Source organism: Protopterus annectens, chromosome 5.part0 (genome assembly GCF_019279795.1).
Source record: "Protopterus annectens isolate FY-2018-M chromosome 5.part0, PAN1.0, whole genome shotgun sequence".
NCBI lineage: Eukaryota > Metazoa > Chordata > Ceratodontiformes > Protopteridae > Protopterus > Protopterus annectens.
The window spans coordinates 1416163734-1416183068 of record NC_056735.1 but is presented as its reverse complement, the minus strand read 5'-3'; positions in this window follow the sequence as shown (position 1 = coordinate 1416183068).

The window sequence follows — 19335 nt, the reverse complement described above, 5'->3', positions numbered from 1 at the left end:
TGTATGCACGATGAACATAGTACAGTTTTGTACCTACCATAAATGTAGATGTTCGAGTGCTCATACAGCTGCAGTCCAGGTTTCCCTCCCTCCTTCCCCTCTTAGGACAGGCCTTATGACAAACACTCTTCATATAACCTTTTTTGGGTATTCTTTTATGGTGTATTTGCTTGCAACTACTGTTTCTGATTTATCAACATTGCATCTTTGCATAACATTATGTTTACCTTCCTTCTGGGGGCACCTGACATCTGGGGCAAGAAAAACTGAAGAAAATGGCGTCGGCTGCCTCTTTTATACCCCTGACGCACTGACGTCAGGGAAGAAGCGACGACAACCGACGCCAGACCTAGACTTTGGAATTCGGCCGACCGAGGACCCGCCTGACGGCAGGATAACCCATCTGTTATGACTGCAGCTGTATGAGCACTCGAACATCTACATTTATGGTAGGTACAAAACTGTACTTTCTGTTTTTAGGAGCCCGAAGTTAGCTTTGGAGAATTTTTTCATGGTGGGTACCTTTGTTGGGGGGGGGGGGGGTGATTAGCTTGTGATCGGATCTAATCAGGGAGGAGTTTACTATTGATGTAGAGAAACAGTCGCCCATATTAGTAACGACCAGGTCAAGGATGTTGCTACCTCTATTGGGGGTAAGAACTAGCTGGTCCAGGGCATTGGAATGAATGAATTCCAGAAAGCATTGGGCAAGTGTATTGGTACATGAGTAGTTTTCCCAGTTAATGAAGGGGTAGTTGAAGTCGCCCAATATTACAGAGTGTTAGGTTGGACCCTAATATTCTCCAGGGTGCTTGGGAATGTGGAGTGTGAATCTTGGGACATAATTGGGGACCTATAGCAGGCTACGACTTGAACTGCTGTCTTATTCAATGTTAGCTGCACCTGAAGTGTCTCAGATGCGTTATATTGGGCTACCAGTCTGGAGGTATGCGCATCCTTTATGAATATGGAAACACCACCGCCTTTGGAATTTCAGCCCAAGTTCTGGGGCCGAAAGGTGTGGAATGAGTTATAACCTGGTAGTGCAGGGATGCTTTCTGCTGCCTTGAACCAGGTGTCTGTTACAGCACAAATGTCTACGTTCTCCATTTTGAGTGCTTCGGGTGAGAGCATTTTGAGATTTAGACTTCTAGCATTGAGCAGCATGACCCTCAAATTTAATTTGGTTGTAGCTATTACAGTGGTAATTTGGTCTTTGGAACACCGCCAAAAAAAAGACTATAGAGGTGGTAAGAGCCTTGGCCAGTATCCGGAGGCCTAGGGGTGACAGATGTAAGCCATCTCTGGCAAATCATCGAGGTCTGTCATTCATGTCATCCCAGGCAGACAGATACTAGATCCCCTTAGAATGACACCAGAAACTTAGCCAATTGTTGAAATTCAATCATTTTCTGCTTGTACTGTGGTATCATTTTGGGTGATAGGATGCTGCTTAGGGCTAGGATCATACCCGCCTGGGCTATGTAATCCGAGAGCTCCTCGGTCTCTCTTCATGTAGTCCAGGGAGGTATGTCTCAGGTCATTCACACCCACATGTACTATGACAGTGTCATATTTGTACCTGTTGTTGAGGCACCTGGGTGCGTGCGTTATGTGACGGATCCGGGCACCTGACAGGCAGCTTGACTGTTACTTTTTCTTTATTCAACCTATTGAGTGAAACAATGTGCCTCACTATCAAGTCACGTATGACTAGTGTGTTGGGCATGCTGTTTTGCCTCAGAGGCTTTTTTTGAGTGGCACACTATATAGGAGAGTTAAGTGTCTCGTGATTAGTGTTGTGTTGTGGTGGTCGAGTGCATTTCTGCCTTGGAGGTCTCTGCTGTTTGGTTAGATTTTTATTAAGAGCCTCCACGAAGGTGGGTGTATGGTTTGTGTTTTTATGTGAAGGCAATGCTGGTGTGTGTTGTGGAGGGTTATGTGTTCCATGTGGTGTGGTGCAAGTGTTGACCTTCCCCTCTTGTCCAGCTATTCCAGTCTTGGATGGAGAGTGTGTGGCTTCCAGTTTGGATATATAAGTGCATCTCTCACAAGTCTTGAGTGTTGGGGGGGTAAGAGGAGAGGGTTGTCAGTGCACATGAGGCAGTTGTGACATTGCCTCAGGGTGCCCAAGTTCACCCGGTTAATAGGAGAAAGCACAGGGAACTGACCTTTAGACATGCCTGGAGGGGTGGGTGGTTTCCTTGTAGAATGTTTAGTGCTGGTAGCACTTTTGTGTACTACAATAATTGCTACAAGAAGTCTGGTAAAGTGCTAAACTAACAAGTTAGTAAAAGTGCAGGAGATGAGAGAACTAGCAGATCTAAGGGAGAAATTGAAGAGCAGACTTTGGCACTGCTTGGAAGCTTACAAACAGTCCTGGATACAGTAAATCTGTGTCTGGACTAGATTAGTTACAGGAAAAATGGGAAACAAGCGCAGATGTGGGCTTTTAAACCAGATGGTCAATAAACTACTATTTTTAGGCTAAAAAACACTCCTCTTATGGTAGATAGGCTACCTAGTACTTACCATTCCCACTGGTAAGCTAGAAGGCTTCCCTCCAATACAAAGGCTTGAGGGGGGGCTCAGAAGCCTAAAACCAGTCTTGGATACAGCAAATCTATACCTGGACTAGACTAGTTACAGGAAAGGTGGGGAACAAGCGCAGCCAAATGCCTTCATGGCCACCTTGGACCTAAAAGAGGTCTACCTACACATACCCATCAGGAATTCCCACAGACAGTTCCTGTGTTTCTCTGGACCCGCCTGTCCTTTCCAATTGACTGCCTTGCCCTTTGGTTTACCCACGCCCCCCTGACTGTTTGCAAAGTGCCTAGCCCCAACAATTGCCTTCTGCAGAACCCAGGGCATACAGATTTACCCTTATCTGGATGACATCCTAATTCTGGCAGAGTCCAGGGATGCTCTAAGCATCTACATTTCACCATGTCCCTTCTGCAGAATCTAGGGATGTTATTCGTGTTTCACTGTTTCTCATCACTCCAGACTGGCCAAGACAACACTGGTATCTGCTCCTGAGGAGCCTGACACACTCCCCACCATGGAGCCTACCTCTAGTCCCTCTTCTGTTGTCCCAGCACAACTACAAAACCCTTCACAGCCATCTCAAAACTCTAAATCTAGCTGCATGGAGAATTCCTTGATTTCCCAACAGTTTCTCCTCTCCAAGGAGGTGCAGGACATCATCTTGGAGGCCAGAAAACCTTCGACTAGAAAGGCTTACTCTGCCAAATGGAAACGATTTTATGCCTGGAATCTCGAAAAGGGACAGAATCCTTGGGTAATAAATATACCTCAAATTTTTCAGTACCTAGCTGAGATGTTAAACAATGGACTTTCCTTCTCCTTCATCAAGATCCACTCTTCAGCCATTTCTGCACAATACAACACAGATCCTCCATTATTCTCTCACCCTCTCTAAAGGCAGTTCCTCAGAGGGGCAAAGAATATAAAACCCCCAAGGAAACCACCAGTCCCTGCTTGGGACGTCAACTACGTACTGGAAAAGCTGACCCTTCCTCCCTTCGAGCCAGCTTCTTCAACAGAGTTACAGTACTTGTCATGGAAAACAGCCTTTCATCTGGCTATCACCTCAGCACGCAGGGTTCGGAGCTTCAGGCCCTCATGGCTGTGCAACCATTTATCATTTTCCATCAGGACAGAGTTTCCTTACAAACCAATCCTACCTTTATGCCAAAGGTAGTATCCAGTGTAGCTTTGAATCAGACTATCCACTTACCTACCTTTTATCCTAATCCACAAAACAAAGGGGAAAGACTACTACATTCCTTGGACATTCACAGACAACTACGTTACTACTTGAACAGAGCAAAACCATTCAGCAAATCTGAGCAACTCTTTGTGTCCTATGCTGTAGGTGCTCAGGGAAAGGCTATTTCCAAACAGACAGTTTCAAAATGGATAGCCCACTGCATACGCCTTTGTTACTCATTTCATGGAAAAACTGTGCCTGCATGCATCAGATCCCACTCCACCAGAGCCACAGCTACCTCTGCAGCCTTCCTCAGGGGGGGGTCCCTACCAAGGACATTTTGGAAGCAGCCACCTGGAGTTCAGTGCACACTTTCTCCAAGCCCTATCACCTCCCACTATACTCAAAATCTAGAGCGGGCTTTGCCACAGCAGTCCTGCAGGGCATCCTAGCCCCTCCTACTTCCACTTAGTGCCTACCACCCTTACTTAGCTTTGGGATTCTACCCATCTGTTATGACTGCAGCTGTATGCACGATGAACATAGTACAGTTTTGTACCTACCATAAATGTAGATGTTCGAGTGCTCATACAGCTGCAGTCCAGGTTTCCTCCCTCCTTCCCTCTTAGGACAGGCCTTAAGACAACCACTCTTCATATAACCTTTTGGGGTGTTCTTTTATGGTGTATTTGCTTGCAACTACTGTTTCTGATTTATCAACATTGCATCTTTGCATAACATTATGTTTACCTTCCTTCTGGGGGCACCTGACATCTGGGGCAAGAAAAACTGAAGAAAATGGCCGGCTGCCTCTTTTATACCCCTGGCACTGGCGTCAGGAAGAAGCGACGACAACCGACGCCAGACCTAGACTTTGGAATTGGCCGACCGAGGACCCGCCTGGCAGGATAACCCATCTGTTATGACTGCAGCTGTATGAGCACTCGAACATCTACATTTATGGTAGGTACAAAACTGTACTTTCTGTTTTTAGGAGCCCGAAGTTAGCTTTGGAGAATTTTTTCATGGTGGGTACCTTTGTTGGGGGGGGGGGGGGTGATTAGCTTGTGATCGGATCTAATCAGGGAGGAGTTTACTATTGATGTAGAGAAACAGTCGCCCATATTAGTAACGACCAGGTCAAGGATGTTGCTACCTCTATTGGGGGTAAGAACTAGCTGGTCCAGGGCATTGGAATGAATGAATTCCAGAAAGCATTGGGCAAGTGTATTGGTACATGAGTAGTTTTCCCAGTTAATGAAGGGGTAGTTGAAGTCGCCCAATATTACAGAGTGTTAGGTTGGACCCTAATATTCTCCAGGGTGCTTGGGAATGTAGAGTGTGAATCTTGGGACATAATTGGGGACCTATAGCAGGCTACGACCTGAACTGCTGTCTTATCCAATGTTAGCTGCACCTGAAGTGTCTCAGATGCGTTATATTGGGCTACCAGTCTGGAGGTATGCGCATCCTTTATGAATATGGAAACACCACCGCCTTTGGAATTTCAGCCCAAGTTCTGGGGCCGAAAGGTGTGGAATGAGTTGTAACCTGGTAGTGCAGGGATGCTTTCTGCTGCCTTGAACCAGGTGTCTGTTACAGCACAAATGTCTACGTTCTCCATTTTGAGTGCTTCGGGTGAGAGCATTTTGAGATTTAGACTTCTAGCATTGAGCAGCATGACCCTCAAATTTAATTTGGTTGTAGCTATTACAGTGGTAATTTGGTCTTTGGAACACCGCCAAAAAAAAGACTATAGAGGTGGTAAGAGCCTTGGCCAGTATCCGGAGGCCTAGGGGTGACAGATGTAAGCCATCTCTGGCAAATCATCGAGGTCTGTCATTCATGTCATCCCAGGCAGACAGATACTAGATCCCCTTAGAATGACACCAGAAACTTAGCCAATTGTTGAAATTCAATCATTTTCTGCTTGTACTGTGGTATCATTTTGGGTGATAGGATGCTGCTTAGGGCTAGGATCATACCCGCCTGGGCTATGTAATCCGAGAGCTCCTCGGTCTCTCTTCATGTAGTCCAGGGAGGTATGTCTCAGGTCATTCACACCCACATGTACTATGACAGTGTCATATTTGTACCTGTTGTTGAGGCACCTGGGTGCGTGCGTTATGTGACGGATCCGGGCACCTGACAGGCAGCTTGACTGTTACTTTTTCTTTATTCAACCTATTGAGTGAAACAATGTGCCTCACTATCAAGTCACATATGACTAGTGTGTTGGGCATGCTGTTTTGCCTCAGGGGCTTTTTTTGAGTGGCACACTATATAGGAGAGTTATGTGTCTCGTGATTAGTGTTGTGTTGTGGTGGTCGAGTGCATTTCTGCCTTGGAGGTCTCTGCTGTTTGGTTAGATTTTTATTAAGAGCCTCCACGAAGGTGGGTGTATGGTTTGTGTTTTTATGTGAAGGCAATGCTGGTGTGTGTTGTGGAGGGGGTATGTGTTCCATGTGGTGTGGTGCAAGTGTTGACCTTCCCCTCTTGTCCAGCTATTCCAGTCTTGGATGGAGAGTGTGTGGCTTCCAGTTTGGATATATAAGTGCATCTCTCACAAGTCTTGAGTGTTGGGGGGGTAAGAGGAGAGGGTTGTCAGTGCACATGAGGCAGTTGTTACATTGCCTCAGGGTGCCCAAGTTCACCCGGTTAATAGGAGAAAGCACAGGGAACTGACCTTTAGACATGCCTGGAGGGGTGGGCGGTTTCCTTGTAGAACGTTTAGTGCTGGTAGCACTTTTGTGTACTACAATAATTGCTACAAGAAGTCTGGTAAAGTGCTAAACTAACAAGTTAGTAAAAGTGCAGGAGATGAGAGAACTAGCAGATCTAAGGGAGAAATTGAAGAGCAGACTTTGGCACTGCTTGGAAGCTTACAAACAGTCCTGGATACAGTAAATCTGTGTCTGGACTAGATTAGTTACAGGAAAAATGGGAAACAAGCGCAGATGTGGGCTTTTAAACCAGATGGTCAATAAACTACTATTTTTAGGCTAAAAAACACTCCTCTTATGGTAGATAGGCTACCTAGTACTTACCATTCCCACTGGTAAGCTAGAAGGCTTCCCTCCAATACAAAGGCTTGAGGGGGGGCTCAGAAGCCTAAAACCAGTCTTGGATACAGCAAATCTATACCTGGACTAGACTAGTTACAGGAAAGGTGGGGAACAAGTGCAGCCAAATGCCTTCATGGCCACCTTGGACCTAAAAGAGGTCTACCTACACATACCCATCAGGAATTCCCACAGACAGTTCCTGTGTTTCTCTGGACCCGCCTGTCCTTTCCAATTGACTGCCTTGCTCTTTGGTTTACCCACGCCCCCCTGACTGTTTGCAAAGTGCCTAGCCCCAACAATTGCCTTCTGCAGAACCCAGGGCATACAGATTTACCCTTATCTGGATGACATCCTAATTCTGGCAGAGTCCAGGGATGCTCTATCTAAGCATCTACATTTCACCATGTCCCTTCTGCAGAATCTAGGGATGTTATTCGTGTTTCACTGTTGCAGTCATCACATTTGGGTTATCTGCCTGCAGGTAGCTCGCAGCAGGCCTGAATACCAGCGTCTTCGAATTTCTGCGTCAGATGCTGTCACTTCTTCCATGATGTCAGATCATCAGGGGTGTAAAACATGCAGCTGACGCCATTACATCAGTCTTTCTTGCTGTGCGGTGCCCGAAGCAGAAGCAGTCCACAAGTGCCGGTCGGCCGACTCCTGAAATTTTCTTTTTCGAGTTTCAGACCTGAAGTCTTAAAAAAATAAGTACCCCGTTGGGGATCCTTTTTTCATGTTCTAACCAATGTCAGAAAAAAATAATTGTCTTGCCTTTGGAAAGCAAATACCTCATAGAGATTTTCATTCTTACTGCGTCACTTGTTTAGGCCCAGACCACAACATCCCTCGCTGTCGGTTTTGTGCCTTGTTCAACGCCCAAACTATTCGTCGTCGGGCGATTTTTGTAGCTAAATACTTTCGTTCTCGATCTCCGTACTCTGAAATAGCTTCATTAAGCCCATCCGACTACCGATCTTCCGAAAAACGTAAGGATAAACACAGACCGCATAGGTCCAAAACTGCCAATGACGCTTCCGCTAAACTAGTCACCAGTCCACCTGTACTCAGTGAGGTGCTTTCGCAGCCCCTGATACCTGCTACTACAGATTTTCAGGCCTCTATTGAGACCCATTTGGAGTCTGGTATGCCACAAGATGCTTTTGCGACTATGGAACCTGCCGATGTCTCTACCTTGGATGGGTTCGGAGCCGCTGTGCAGTCACCAGCTTCTGAGGGTGTATTCAGGCCTACCGATTTCCATAATAAAACTCACACAACGCTTAGAAAACCAATGACCAAACCGCATTCTCAGGCCCATATGCCTCAAAAACAAATTATTAGAATGGCTGAACACCTTATTACCTTGATTAGGGAAAGACAGCCTTCCCCCTCTAAGAGATCTAGAACTGATTTTCCTTCTGATTCTTCTGATCAGGAATCTGATATCTCTATTCCTTCTGTCTACCAGGATTTACCCTTATCTACCTATGAGGTTTCTGATGCAGAGGATTCCATTCCCTCTGCTTCTCCTCCAGAAGGTTTTTCTTTTGGTGAAACCTTGCACCCTTGGGGAGCATTTCCCTTGGGAAAACCAGGACTATTCTGACTCCAAAAAGTGACTTGGGGAATTTTTACTCCTGCCTCAACACAGGCCTCTAGCTATCCCTCCTGTTCCAGAGATTGTAGATGATGTTTTCTTGGAATCCATCCATACCCCAGACACTTTGCCTCCAGCTCCCAGGAAACCGGACAGGTACTCCAGAGTACCTGACTCTCTCAAATTCCTCTTCAAAAATCCTACTGCGGATCCAGAGACCATTTCCTAAGGACCTAAAGGCATTAAGACTACTACTGCCAAATATCCTACCCCTTCTGATAGGGACTCTAGAGTTTTAGACAGATTGCCAGTTTCATATGTTAAAGTATCAGCAGCATGTTATGGGACTACTTCAACAGAAAATGATGTTGATTCCTGACTGTACTGAACACAAAGATTTGCAAGAGTTAATGCATTCTGCTGAAAAAGTTGGTAAACATGCAACGTGATTTTGATGCTTTAGAAGCATCTTGCAGGGCTGCTTTCAGTGGGTCTGTACTTAGAAGGCATGTTTGGCTTTAGGAACAAAACTTTCCAGATCATGTTAAAGCTAAATTACTGGATGCAACTTTAAACCAAGACTGCTTTTTTGGCAACAAAGCAGAAGTCCTCAAAAGGATGGCGACAAAAGCTAAATCTATGCAAACTGTTGAAGATTTCTTACAAGTACAGCCTCCTTCATTCAGTAGGCATTGGCCTTCAAAGAACTGGTCTTTTCCAGTCCCTTCCAGGCCTTCAGTCCAAACCCAGGAGCAGCAGACCACCAAGACTTCAGTCTCAGGCTATGCACATATCTAAGCAGTGGGGGGCTCCCAGTTCCAAAGCAGGAGTAGTAAGCCACCCCCCTATGGAAAAGTGGTGCAATGACTTATCCTTAACTCTTCCAAGCCTGCTCAACCACTTGCTCCCTTAGGAGGAAAGCTCGCCCTGCATGCAAAAAACTGGGAACTCATTACCCAGGACAAATGGGTTTTAAACAGTTTCCTTAGGATACAGATTCCACTTCCACTCTCTCCCATCCCCAAGTGGATGGCCAGACCTCCCCCAAATCAGTGGGCGGAGGCCCAAAAACAAGTGCTCTTTCTCCTCGGTATCAGGGCTATTCAACCTGTCCCAGCAGAACAAAGGGGACCAAGGTTTTTATTCAAGACTGTTCCTGGTTCCCAGAAAAGAAAACTCCTGGCGTCCTGCCCTGGACCTGTCTATTCTCAACATCTTTCTGGTGGTTCCAAAATTCAAAATGCTAACTCTTCAACAGCTTCTTCCTATGCTAGCCAAGGATGCCTGGCTGGCAACCCTAGACTTAAATGAAGCTTACCTGCACATCCCAATAAGGTAATCTTGCAGAGAAAATACATATGTTTTGGTGCGGGCTCCATGCACTATCCGTTCTTTGCACTTCCCTTTGGCTTATCTACTGCGCCCAGGGTATTCACAAAGTGTCTAGCTTCAGCCATTGCATTTTGCAGGCAGAGAAATATTCAGATTTGCCCATACTTGGACGTTTGCCTGATTTCAGGCAGAAAGCCAGGACTTGCTATTACAACACCTGGCATTTGTAAAGAGACTTCTAACCTCACTGGGGTACACCATCATCGAGAAGAAATCACACCTAGTACCCTGCCAACAGATTGTATTTTCCTGGGCGCAAGCTTGAACACAACTTCCCAGATGGCATTTTTCACTCCAGAGAAACAAGTTTATTTGGCAACCTACTTCAACCTACTGGCCACAAAACCCAGCTATCTGCAAGGAAAATCTTGCAAGCCCGGGGGTTCATGACCTCTTGCATTCTGTTAATTCCATATGCAAGGCTGCATATGAGGAAACTTCAATGGTATCTAAAAAGTCTATGGTGTCAACATTCTCAGGACCTGGAAACAATGATTCCTATCATTCCTTGTCTAAGGGCAGAGGCTTGCTACCACAACAAGAGACTCCCTTTCACTCTACCCCTGCCGCCCAAACCCTAACAACAGATGCATCAGTATATGTATGGGAAGCTCACATTGCAGGGCAGTGCATTCAGGGCAAATGGAACCCAAAACAGATGCACCTGCATATCAATCAAAAAGAATTGTTAGCTGTACATAATGCTCTGACAGCCTTCACAGACCTTATTCTTCCAGGACAACTATTGGTAAAGACAGACAACACTACAGTTATGTGGTACATAAACAAGCAGGGGGAACCCATTCCTACACATTGTGAAGACTAGCCAAGTCTCTGTGGAACACAGCCTCGAGCTACCAAGTGATCCTGCAAGCTCAATTCCTGCCAGGCAAACTAAATTCACTGGCAGACGACTTAAGAAGAAATCTCATGGGCCCACACGAATGGAAACTGGAACCCAAAATATTCAAGCTCTTGAGGAACAAATGGGAGAAACCAGAGGTAGATCTTTTTGCCTCCCCTCAGAACTACCAGTTGAACAAATTCTGCACCGGAACTCCCCACAGTCAAGTTTGGAAAATGGATGCTCTGTCCTTTACCATGGAAACACACTCAATTTATGCCTTTCCACCTGTGCCTCTCCTCTTAAAGGTTCTTCTAAAGATCAAACAGGACAAGCCAAGGCCAATCCTGATTGTCCCAGACTGCCCACGCCAGCACTGGTACCCCCTTTTGCACAGTCTGACAGTGCTGCAACCATGGCACCTGACTCAGACCCCTTTCCTGCTGTCCCAGCAGGCGGGCCAGATTCTGTACCCTCAGCTTCAAACCCTGAACCTTGCAACCTTGCTAATTCCCTGAGCTCGCCTCTTAACAGCCCACAGTAAGCAGGTGCTGGATGTCATTCTTTAGGCAAGGAGGCCTAGTACTAGAAAATCCTATTCAGAAAATTAGAAAAGATACTATTCCTGGAGCCAGGTTCAGGAGATGGGCACAACGGTGCCCAGCTTACCTCCTATTCTCGATTATTTAACAGAAATGCTCCACAAGGGCCTGTCTTTCTCTTCAATTAAGATTCATGCCTCTGCCATTTCAGCACAGAATACTGAGACACCCATCCTCTCTCATCCCCTGCTAAAACAATTCCTTAGAGGGGCCAAAAATTTAAGACCCCCCCCCCCCCAGGAGAGCTCCAACCTGGGACCTTAACTTTGTATTGGAAAAACTAACTCCCCCCCCCCCCCCCATTGAACCAGCTGCTACAGCTGAGTTGAAATTCCTTTATTGGAAAACAGCCTTACTTCTAGCCATCACTTCTGCAAGAAGAGTGTCAGGCCCTCAAGGCAGTGGAACCCTTCATTATCTTCCATGCGGACAGGGTTTCCCTCAAGATTAAACCATCCTTTATGCCCAAGGTGGTGTCTAGAGTGGCTCTAAACCAGTCCATTCATTTGCCTACTTTTTTCCCTAATCCACAAAATAAGGAGGAAAGGATACTGCATTCTCTGGACGTGCACAGACAGCTTAGATTCTATTTGGACAGAACTGAGCCTCTCAGAAAATCTGACCAGCTGCTAGTTAGCTTTGCTGCAGGGGCAGATGGGAAGGCCATTTCAAAGCAAACCATTTCCAAATGGATAGCCCATTGCATCCATTTCTGCTACAAGTACCATGGAAAACCTACCCCACAGGGGATAATATCACATTCCACCAGGGCTATATCTACCTCTGCGGCATTTCTCAGAGGTGTCCCTACCAGGAGCTCTGTACATACTTTAACCAAGCATTACCACCTGCCTATCTTTTTTAAATCCAGAGCTGGATTTGCCACAGCAGTCTTACAAGGCCAGATTGCTAGCCCTAATGCTCTTTAACTGACTCCACCTTTCCTTAGCTTTGGGAATCAACCCAAATGTGATGACTGCAGCAGTGAAACACGAAGAACATAGTACAGTTGTGTACACTTACCATAAATGTAGATGTTCAAGTGTATTCACTGTTGCAGTCCTGGTTACCCTCCCTCCAGCCCCCCTGACTTCTCTTGGCTCTATCTTTCCTTCTTCTTTGGCATATATTATATCATGTGTATTTGCTTTTTGCTGGGGGTGTACCATACCATATAATTGCTTCCTATTGTGGGGGCACCTGACATCTCTGGCAAGAAAAACTGATGTAATGGCATCTGCTGCATGTTTTTTATTTATTTATTTATTTTACATTTGTTGACCAGGATAGTCCGAATGGATATATGTCCATTTTCAGCGGAGGCCCAGGGAGAAAAGCTCCAAAGCAAGTACAACAATTACATAACAATTAAATTAAAACATTTAAGAGATGCAATTATTAACAGACATAAGTAAAAACATTTTAAAAACAGGTCCAAAATTATGTATTTATTTATTTTTACATATTTAAGTTGTGTAGGTTATGTACTTTTTCAGTAGAACACACAGAGAAGAGTCAAAGCAACAGAAGGTTTATTACTAAATTGGTTCCATGGAAAGAGAGCTTCAACTGTAGAATACATAGAGATAAAACAAAGCAACAGGAAATAGGTATAATAGACTTTAATGGAGGTCAGGCAAGAGGAGATAGTATCAATCTGGATTGGTGCAAGGGCATAGCCATTGTGATTTTAGGAAGATTCTTAGTTGCTTCTTGAAAAGTGGGGTGGATGAAAGGGATGTTAGTACACTTGGAAGTTTGTTCCAAGTGTTACCAACAGAGTTAGTAAACAAGCAATCCCCAGATTTGTTATTGGATTTTAAGGTGGATACTAGTTCCCTACTGGCTGAACGTAGGGTTGTAAGGTTTTTATATGGGCTGATAAGGTTACAGAGTATGGGAGTATTTGTGGGATGATGCATGATCTTTTGAATGATAGTAAGTTGCTGGATAAGAAGCTGACTTTGCAATTCCAGCCATCCTAGTATTTTAAGATTTTGGCAGTAATGGGTTTATACCCCTGACGACCTGATGTCATGGAAGAAGCAACAGCATTCTATGTAGAAATCCTAAGACTCTGATATTCAGGCCGGCTGAGGGCTACCTGCAGGCAGATAACCCAAATGTGATGACTGCAACAGTGAATACACTCTAACATCTACATTTATGGTAAGTGTACACAACTGTACTTTCACCATCAACCTCCCCAAATCCTCAGTGACCCCAGGAAAGGACAAGGTTTTCCTAGGCTGCAGAATCAGAACAGACACAATGAAGGCCTTTCTCCCACAGGACATGGCTCTTTCTTTGACTTCCCACTTCCAGGAAGTCCTACTATCCCAGAAGTTGATGGCAAGGCAATTTCTTCGTCTCTTGGAGTTAATGGGAGCAACCATCCCTATGCTGCCACTGGCACGAATGCACATGTGCAAGTTACAGTGGTACCTGAAGAACATCTGGTCCCAATACCTACAGCCCCTAGAGCAAGTCATTCCCCTCCTTCCATGTCTGAAAACAGAAATCAGCTGGTGGCTCCAGCAAGTACAACTAAACCCAGGCCTCCCACTACACCCCCCCAACCCAAGTTATGCATACAGATGCCTCAGATTCAGGTGGGGGAGCAACTCTGGCTTCTTACAGGATTCAGAAAAAGTGGCATTCCTCTCTCTAGGTCAAGCACATCAATGTTAGCGAAATGACAGCAGTCGTCTTAGCTCTAAAGACCTTCACTCCCCTTCTGGTTCCAGGGGCACTCCAGATTGTGACTGACAACACCACGGTGATGTGGTACATCAACAAACAGGGAGGGCAACAAAGGCCCATCAGCTATGCAGACTAGCCCTGCTGATATGGGGCTTAGCCTTTCGTCATAACTTAGTCCTGCAGGTGGCCTACATCCCCTCACAGGACTACCGTCAAGCAGATCTCTTGAGCAGGACCCCCTCGCCTCAGCACAAATGGATGCTGAACAGGGAAGTGTTCTTAGATATAGTCCACAGGTGGGGTGCTCCATAAATAGACCTGTTTGCCTCCCCCCAGAACAGGCAACAGCGGACCTTCTGCTCCAAAACCCACTCCCCTCTAGCATGGAGAATGGACACACTCAGCATCTCTTGGGAGGGGAAGTTGATTTATGCCTTCCTGCCATTCCCACTGATTCAGAAAATCCTCCTGAAAATACAGAAGGACAAAACAAAAGTCTTGTTAGTATCTCCCTACTGGCCTAAGCAGCAGCACTGGTTTCCCCTACTTCACAAGCTAGCCAAGGTCAATCACTTAGTTACCCTACAAGGTGGACCTACTGAGACAAGACAAAGGAGCTCTCTTACACCCACACTTAGAGGTTGTCTCTGACTCTGTGGGCAATAAACTTTTAATCCCTTTCAGACACCACTAGTCAGAGGATATGCTTTCTGTCCTAAGGGAGGCAAAGAAACCTACCACCAGAAAATCTTACCTGGCTAAGTGGGAAAGATTTACCAAATGGTGTCTGCCCAAGGGAAGGGACCCTTGCACTCCAGAGGTCCCCCTAGTTCTTAACTACCTGTGTCAATTGATACAAGTGGGCTTTCTTTTTCTTCTATAAAAGTACACCTCTCTGCCATATCAGCCTGCCTGCCCCTGGAAACCCTCCTTGCTTGCCAGGCTTGACATAAATCTCTTTCTTAAAGGGGTCCTACACATGAGACCACCTAGGAAACCTATCCCCCCACCTTGGGACCTTAAATATGTCCTAGAGAAATTAACCCAGCATTCCTTTTAACCGGCTGGTTCCTCTTCCTTGCAGATGTGTACATGGAAGACAGTCCTGCTGGTGGCTATCACTTCAGCCAGAAGCGTGTCAGAATTGCAGACCTTAGTGGCCTTCCCCCCTACACCATCTTTCACAAGGATGGTATTCCTGCAAATCAATCCCTCCTTTATGCCAAAGGTGGTTAATGACTTGCCTGTAAACAAATCCATCCATCTACCCACCTTCTTCTCCTCACCACTAATGAAGGGGAAAGGATTCTGCATTCCTTAGACGTACACAGGCAACTAAGGTTTCACCTGGACAAGGCCAAAACCATCAGGAAAACTAACCCAACTTTGTCTCCTACCACCCAACACTACAACCTGTGAGATATGCACTTACATAGCCAAACTGGAAGCAAAGCTCTCTCCAGCCAAGATTGTGCTAGACAGTCAAGAGGAGAAGGTTAACACCTGCACTACACCTCTAGCAACACATAGCCCTTCAAAACCCACACCACCAACAACCACACATAGCAACACTAAACCCACATATGTAGAGGATCTTAACATTAACCTGCCCAAGCAACAAGGACCTCCGAAGCTGAAATGCAAACAAACACTAGTCACAACCAAAGTGACACATAGCTCACAATACCAGTGTGCCACCCAACAACAGCCTCTAAGGCAAGACAACATACCCAACACTTTAGTCATAGGTGACTTTGTAGTCAGGCACACTGATGTCCCACTCACCAGCCTGAACAAGGAGAAAGTTACAGTCAGCTGCCTGTCGGGTGCCAGGATCCGCCACATAACGCATGCACTTAAGTCACTCCACAACGAGTACAAGTATGACTCTGTCATTGTCCATGTTGGAGTGAAAGACTTGAGATGTACCCCCCTGGACTACATGAAAAGAGACATGGAAGATCTCTCGGATCATGTGACCCAAGCAGGTATGACTCTAGCCCTGAGTAGCATCCTGCCTTCGCCCAGAATACCACCACAGTATAAGGACAAAATTACTACAACAATTGGCTAAACCTCTGGTGTCATTCAAAGGAGATCCAGTATCTGTCTGCCTGGGATGACATGATCGACAAACCATGATGCTTTGCCAGAGATGGTCTGCAATTGTCACCCATGGGATTCAGGCTAAAGCTCTTGCCACCCCTATAGTGCCTTTTTTAGGCAAGGTTCAAAGGACAAAACCACCACTGTAACAGATACAAGCATGCAAAATCTAAAGGTAATGCTACTCAATGCTAGAAGTCTAAACCTCAAATTGCACTCTCTCGAGGCACTCCTAAAAATCGAGAACATCGATATCTGTGCAGTAACTGACATCTGGTTCAAGGCTCTAGAGAGCACCCCTGCAATACCAGGCTACAACTCTTACCACACTTTTCAGCCACCAAACCAAGACTGAAATCCTAAAGGTGGAGGAGTGTCCATATTCACCAAGGATATTCACATTTCCAGGCTAGTTGCCCAACACAATGCATCTGAAATTCTCCAGGTGCACCTAACACTAGGTAAGACTGCAATCTAAATTGTAGCTTGCTACAGATCCCCCACCATGCCCCAAGATTCTGACTACACCTTTCTAAACATACTGGAAAATATTAAGATACAATCAATCACCGTAATACTGGGTGATTTCAATTACCCTGCCATTAACCGGGAAAACTACTCTGGTACCAACACCTTTTCCAAACCGTTCTTGGAATTCATAAATTCCAACACCTTGGATCAACTAATCCATTGTCCCACCAGGGGCTCCAGTATCCTAGATATGGTCATTACCAACATGGGAAATAGATGCTCCACACCAGTGGTCACCCCCTCATTGGTCAGGTCTGACCATAAGCAAATCACCCTTTACATCCACATCCCACCCCCACACCTCCAGTAAGGAAACCTCTGTAAAAAAAACATCTCCAAAGCCAACTTCATGCTACTCAAGTCAGAAGTGACAAACTTCATGACACCCATGCAGATGGGAGCTGAAAATTCGACTGCTGAATCCTACACTAAGACACTGTACGAGCACATTCACTCGTGCATGAATCATGCCATCCCAAATAGAACCAAGACACTGTCCTCCAAAAAAAGGAAGCCAATCTGGTGGTTCCCCTACCATAAACAAACTATACAATAGAAGAAAGAAACTGTTGCAGAAAAAGAGGAAAATCCCAGGATGCAAAAAACTCCCTTACCAGCCTCAGTAAGAAGCTGAGATCCCTCATAAAATCCTCCAAAGCTAGTTACAAAAATAAAATTGCCAAAGATTCCAAAGACAACCAAAAGGCATTCTATAGTTATGGACAAGCCAAGGACAATACTGATTGCACCAGTCTGGCCACACCAGCATTGGTGTACCCCCTCTTGCGCAGTATAATACTGCTGGAGCCATGGCACCTACCTCAGACACCTTCCTTGCTGTCCCAGCAGGTGGGCCAGATTCTGCACCCTCAGCTTCAAACCCTGAACCTTGCAGCCTGGCTAATTCCATGAGCTCTCCAATAGCATCCCTCAGGTGCTAGATGTCATTCTGGAAGCAAGGAGGCTTAGTACTAGAAAATCTTATGCTGAAAATTGGGAAAGATACTGTTCCTGGAGGCAGACTCCGGGGATGTGCACAGCGGTGCCCAGCTTACCTCATATTCTTCAGTTGTTGTTGTGTCTTTCGGCTTTTCCCGGTTAGGGGTCGCCACAGCGTAACTCCGGTCCGCTAATGATTGGCAGTAGATTTTTACATGCTGGCTTGCCGGGCCTAATGCACAACCTTCAATGAAGGAACGCCCATTCATGCATGTCGCCACACAGAAGAAGCTTTAACTGAGAATTGAACGGGCAATGTCTAACTGTGAGGCGACCATGCTACCGCAGCACCACCACTGCAGTATACTTAACAGAAATGCTCCACAAGGGCCTATCCTACTCGTCAATTAAAATTCATGCCTCTGCCATTTCAGCACATTATAATACTGAACCACCCCTCTTCTCTCACCCCTTGCTAAAGCAATTCCTCTGAGGGGTCAAAAATTTAAGACCCTCCCAGGCAAGCCCCTACTCCAGCCTGAGACCTTACCTTTGTATTGGAAAAGCTTACTCTCCCCCCATTTGAATCAGCTGCAACTGCGGAGTTGAAATTCCTTTCTTGGAAAACAGTCTTCCTTGTAGCCATCACTTCAGCAAGAAGAGTGTGTGAATTACAGGCCCTCATGGCAATGGACCCTTTATTATCTTCCATGCAGATAGGGTTTCCCTCAGGACCAGCCCTTCCTTTATGCCCAAGGTGGTGTCTAGTGTGGTCTTAAATCAGTCCATTCATTTGCCCACCTTTTTCCCAAATCCACAAAACAAAGGAGAATGAATACTGCACTCTTTGGACTTGCACAGACAACTTAGATTTTATTTGGACAGGACTAAGCCTCCCAGAAAATCTGAACAGCTGCTAGTTGGCTTTGCTGCAAGGGCAGAGGGGAAGGCCATTTCAAAGCAAACCATTTCTAAATGGATAGCCCATTGCATTAATTTCTGCTATAAGCTCCATGGAAAACCTACCCCACAGTGGATTAGATCACATTCCACCTGGGCTGCATCTACCTTTACAGCCTTCCTCAGAGGAGTCACTACCGGGGACATCCTGGAAGCTGCTACCTGGAGCTCTGTACATACCTTCACCAAGCATTACCACATGCCTATTTTTTCTAAGTCCAGAGCTGGTTTTGCAACTGCAGTCTTTCAGGGCTTAATAGATGGTCCTAACACTCTCTAACTTCCTCCTCCCTTCCTTAGCTTTGGGAATCAACCCAAATGTAATGACTGCAACAGTGAAACACGAAGAACATAGTACATTTGTGTACACTTACCATAAATGTAGATGTTAGAGTGTATTCACTGTTGCAGTCCTGGTTACCCTCCCTCCAGCCTCCTGACTTCTCTTTGCTCTACCTTTCCTTCTTTTTTGGTGTATTTGCTTTTTGATGGAGGTGTAACATAACATATAATTGCTTCCCATTGTGGGGGCACCTGACATCTGGGGCAAGAAAAACTGATGTAATTGCATCTGCTGCATGTTTTATATCCCTGACATCATGGAAGAAGAGAGAGCATCTGATGCAGGATTCCAAGACTCTGGTATTCAGGCCGGCTGAGGGCTACCTGTAGGCAGATAACCCCCAAATGTAATGACTGCAACAGTGAATACACTTGAGCATCTACATTTGTGGTAAGTGTACACAACTGTACTTTATCCCCTTTGGGAAAAAACATGTACCCATGAATTACCCCATAGGTGGCAGTACACTAAACACCGAAAGTGTGTTGACTTAGGGACACAGGTGGACAGTGGTCTC